Source organism: Andrographis paniculata, unplaced genomic scaffold (genome assembly GCF_009805555.1).
Source record: "Andrographis paniculata isolate CXL003 unplaced genomic scaffold, ASM980555v1 Contig61END, whole genome shotgun sequence".
NCBI lineage: Eukaryota > Viridiplantae > Streptophyta > Magnoliopsida > Lamiales > Acanthaceae > Andrographis > Andrographis paniculata.
This window is the reverse complement of record NW_026137597.1, coordinates 3,303,043-3,309,042: the sequence shown is the minus strand read 5'-3', so window position 1 is coordinate 3,309,042 and position 6,000 is coordinate 3,303,043.

Sequence of the window (6,000 nt, the reverse complement as noted above, 5' to 3'; positions counted from 1 at the left end):
TAACCTAAAACAATTGAATTTAAGTTTTGTAAATACCATCGAGCACAATTTTCCTTATATATTACATTTCTAGGTCAACCATACATCATTCTCAAAAATGACAATAACAATATGCTACAAAGACCGCAAATTAATTAATCGATTACAACAATCTTAAATATTCTCATAATTGATGGCCGGAATCATATATGTCATGATAATCACTATTATTCAAACAAAATTATAATTGAAACCATTTTTACGAAACACTGTTTTATCGCTCCCCATTGTCATAAGATAAAAAACAATAATCAGATAGACCAAGAATAAATAAATTTCACCGATGCCAATCAGTCTTCGATACTATATTCTTATCTTGAAGAAGAAATAAAAAAAAAAATGATGTATATTTGGGTGTACTTAGGAATATTATGTAACCCTTAGATTAAAGTATATAAGTTAGAACATAAACCATTTTATAAGGAAAGTGGCTAACATCACATATTATAACAATGAAAAACTATTATCCAATGTGATCCCCAGATGTATCTTAGAATGTTAGTTGGAAAATAATTAAGCCTTTGCAAGTGTACATTCACATATATGTAGAAGCATTTACAAATGAATCATTTAAACTTCTTTTTCAGTGTTATTCTGAATGTACAAACACATGAGTGTAGACTACACAAACAAGAGAAGAAATTGCTAATTTTCTACAAATTCGGAGACAATATCAACACAATAACTTCGCCTAAGAATCTATTACATTAGTTGAAACAGTAAAGACGTTTGGATAAGTAGATATAGCTAACGGTAATAAAAACTAAAAAAAATCATTTCTTTAATGATGTATGAAGAAAATAAGACAAACAATATAAATGCATGTGTTGCAGTGCATGAAAAGAGAACTCGCTTGCAACTCTAGTTTTTCTCCCCAAGTTCCATCATTGACCATGGATTTGCAATATTTATGAAAGGAAATTCATCTTGAACAAATCGTTAAAACATTTCTTGACTTTCCTATGAAATGAATCAAGCCTGTCTGTTTGTAAAGCATAACCCAAAACAACTGAATTTAAGTTTTGAAAATACCATAGAGCACAATTTTGATTTCATATTACTTTTCTAGCTAAAACCATACATCATTCTCAAACAAAAAAATAACCATATGCTAAAAGTCTGCAAATTAAATAATTAATTACAACAATCTTAACTTTTCGCGTAATTTATGGCCAGAATCATATCTATCATGATAATCACTACGATTCAAGCAAAACTGTAGTTGAAACCATTTTTACGAAATGCTGTTGAAATGCTCCTCATTGTGATAAGAACTAAAATATGATAATGAGATGGACCAAGAATAAATAAATTTCACTGATTTCGAACAATCTTCGGTACAATTTTCTTATTTTGAAGAGGAAACAAAAAAATATGAACTAGATTTGGGTGTGCTTAGGAAGATTTAGTAAACCCTTAGATTGAAGTATCTAAGTTAGAACATAAACCATTTTATAAGTAAAGTGGCTAACATCATATATCAAACAAAAAAAAAATGTTGTCCTGTGTGATCCTAGATGTATCTTAGAATGATAGTTGGACAAAAATTAAGCATTTTCGAGTGCACATTCCATTGAATGTAGAAGCACTTACAAATGAATCATTTTAATTTTATTTTTAGTGAAATTTCGAATGTACAAACACGGGAGTAAAGACTACACAAACCAGATAAGAAATTGCTAATTTTCCATAAATTTTAAGACAATATCAACACAATAACTACGCCTAAGAATCTATTAATTTAGTTGAAACAATAAAGACATTTGGATAAGTAGGTATAACTAACGATAATGAAGACCAAACCAAAGTATTTCTTTAATGATGTATAAAGAAACTAAGACATACATATAAATGCATATGTTGCAGTACATGACAAGAGAAGTCACTTGCAACTCTAGTTTTCCTCCCTACGTTCCATCATTGGCCACAAATTTGCAGTATTTGTAAAAAGGAAATTCATCTTCAACAAACGGTTGAAACACTGCTCAAGTTTCCTTTGAAATGAACAAGTCCGTCAGATTGTAAAGCTTAACCCAAAAGAACTGAATTTAAGTTTTGAAAATACCATGGAGCACAATTTTAATTCCATATTACTTTTCTAGCTAAAACCATACATCATTCTCAATAGATATAGCTAACGGTAATAAAAACTAAAAAAACCATTTCTTTAATGATGCATGAAGAGGAAACAAAAAAATATAAACTAGATTTGGGTGTGCTTAGGAATATTTAGTAACACTTAGATTTAAGTATATAAGTTAGAACATAAACCATTTTATTAGAAAAGTGGCTAACATCATATATTTTAACAAAAAAAAAAATGTTGTCCACTGTGATCCTAAATGTATCTTAGAATGATAGTTGGAAAAAAAGATAAGCGTTTGAGAGTGCACATTCACATTTATGTTGAAGCACTTACAAATGAATCATTTGAATTTTGTTTTCAAAGAAATTCTAAATGTACAAACATGGGAGTGTAGACTACACAAAAAAAAATAAGAATTTGCTAATTTTCCACAAATTCGAAGACAATATCAACACAATAACTTCACTTAAGAATCTATTAAATTAGTTAAAACAATAAAGATATTTGGATGAGTGGGTATCACTAACGATAATGAAAACCAAACGAAATCAGTTCTTTAACGATGTATGAAGAAAGTAAGACATACACTATAAATGCATATGTTGCAGCGGATGACAAGAGAAGTCACTTGCAACTCTTGTTTTCTTACCCAAGTTCCATCATTGGCCATGGATTTCAATATTTTTCAAAAGGAAATTCATCTTCAACAAACCATTGAAACATTTATTGACTTTTCTATTAAGTGAAACTAGCCTGCCAGATTAAAAAGCTTAACCCAAAACAACTAAATTTAAGTTTTTAAAATACCATAGAGCACAATTTTGATTCCATATTACTTTTCTAACTAAAAACCATACATCACTCTGAAACGAGACAATAACCCTATGCTACAGAGAATGCATATTAATTAATCGATTACAACAATCTTAACTATTCTCATAATTCATGGCCGGAATCATATCTATCATGATAATCACTATGATTCATGTAAAATTGTAATTGAAACCATTTTTATGAAACACTGTTCTAATGCAACTCATTGTGATAGAACTAAAATATGATAATCAGATAGATCAAGAATAAATAAATTTCACCTATACCAATCAGTCTTCGGTACAATTTTCTTATGTTGAAGAGGAAAGAAAAAACTATGAACTAGATTTGGGTGTGCTTATGAATATTTAGAAACCCTTACATGGAAGTATACAAGTTAGAACATAAACTATTTTGTAAGGGAAGTGGCTAACATCATATATTATAACAAAAAAAAATGTTTTCCAGTGTGATCCCAGATGGATCTTAGAATGATAGTTTGGCAAAAACTAAGATTTTGCGAGTTCACAGTCACGTGTATGTAGAAACATTTACAAATGAATCATTTGAACTTCATTCTTAGTGAAATTCTGAATGTACAAAGACGGGAGTGTAGATTACACAAACAAGATAATAAATTGTTAATTTTCTACAAATTCTGAGACAATATCAACACAATAACTTCGCCTAAGAATCTATTACTTTAGTTCAAACAGTAAGGACATTTGGATAACTAGGTATAACTAACGAAAATGAAAACCAAAAGAAATAATTTGTTTGACGATGTATGAAGTAAGACATACATATAAATGCATATGTTTCAGTGCATGACAAGCAAAGTCTCTTGCAACTCAAGTTTTCCTCCCCAAGTTCCATCCTTGGCTATGGATTTGCAGTATTTGTAAAAAAGAAATTCATCTTCAACAAACGGTTGAAACATTGCTTGACTTTCCTTTGAAATGAAACACGCCTATCAAATTCTCAAGCTTAACCCAAATAACTGAATTTGAAAATACCATAGAGCACAATTTTGTTTCCATGTTACTTTTCTAGCTAAAACCATACATTATTCTCAAACAAGACAATAACCATATGCTACAAAGACTGCAAATTAGTTAATCGAATACAACAATCTTAACTATTCTCATAATTGATAGTTGGAATCATATCTATCATGATAATCACTATGATTGAAGAAAAATGTAATTGAAACCATTTCTACGAAACACTGTTGTAATGCTCCCTATTGTGATAAGAATAAAAATTTTATAAATAGATAGATCAAGGATAAATAAATTTCACCGATGCCAATAAGTCTTCAATACAAATTTCTTCAGTGTGATCGTAGATGTACCTTAGAATGTTAGTTGGAAAATAATTAAGCCTGTCAAGTGTACATTCATGTGTATGTAGAATCACTTACAAATGAATCATTTGAATTTCGTTCTTCAGTGAAATTCTGAATGTACAAACACGGGAGTGTAGACTACACAAACAAGATGAGAAATTTCTAATTTTCTACAAATTCTTAGAAAATATCAATACAATAAGTTTGCCTAAGTATCTATTACATTAGTTAAAACAATAAAGTCGTTTGGATAAGTAGATATAACTAACGATAATGAAAACTATGAAAAATCATTTCTTTAATGATGTTGAAGAAAGTAAGACAAACACTATAAATGCATATATTGCACTGCATGACAAGAGAAGTTGCTTGCAACTCTAGTTTTTCTCTCCCCAAGTTAAATCCTTGACCATGGATTTGCAATATTTGTAAAAAGGAAATTCATCTTCAACAAATGGTTGAAACATTGCTTGACTTTCCTATGAAATGAAACAAGCCTGTCAGATTGTAAAGCTTAACCCAAAAAAACTGAATTTAAGTTTTGAAAATACCATAGAGCACAATTTTAATTCCATATTACTTTTCTAGCTAAAACCATACATTATTCTCAAATAAGACAATAACTATATGCTACAAACTCTGCAAATTAATTAATTAATTACAACAATCTTAACTTTTCTCACAATTGATGGCCAAAATCATATCTATCATGATAATCATAATGATTCAAACAAAACTATAATTGAAACCATTTTGATGAAATGTTGTTGTAATGCTCCCCATTGTGGTAAGAACAAAAATACGATAATCAGATAGATTAAGAATAAATAAATTTCACCGATGCCTATCAGAATTCGGAACAATATTCTTCTCTTGAACAACAAAGAAAAAAATATGAACTAGATTTCGGTGTTCTTATGAATATTTAGTAACCCTTAGATTGAGGTATATAAGTTATAACATAAACCATTTTATAACGAAAAAGGCTAACATCATATATTATAACAAAAAAAAAAATGTTTTCCAGTGTGATCCCAGATGTATCTTAGAATGTTGGTTGGTAAAAAATTAAGCCTTTGCAAGTGTACATTCACGTGTATGTTGAAGCACTTACAAATGAATCGTTTGAACTTTTTTTTCAGCAATATTCGGAATGTACAAACACGTGAGTGTAGACCACACAAATAAGATATGAAATTGCTACATTTCTACAAATTTTGAGAATATCAAGACAATAACTTCGCCTAAGAATCTATTACTTTAGTTGAAACAGGCAAGATGTTTGAATAAGTACGTATAACTAACGATAATGAAAACTAAAAGAAATCAATTCTTTAACGATGTATGAAGAAAGTAAAACATACACTATAAATACATATGTTGCAGTGCATGACAAGAGAAGTCACTTGCAACTCTAGTTTTCTTACCCAAGTTCCGTCATTGGCTATGGAGTTGCAACATTTCTCAAAAGGAAATTCATCTTCAACAAACCGTTGAAACATTGCTTGACTTTCCTTTTAAGTTAAACTAGCCTACAAGATTGAAAAGCTTAACCCAAAAGAACTGAATTTAAATTTTGAAAATACCATCGAGCACAATTTTGATTCCGTATTACTTTTCTAACTAAAACCATACATCATTCTCAAACGAGACAATAACCATATGCTACAAAGACTGCAAATTAATTAATCGATTACAGCAATCTTAACTATTT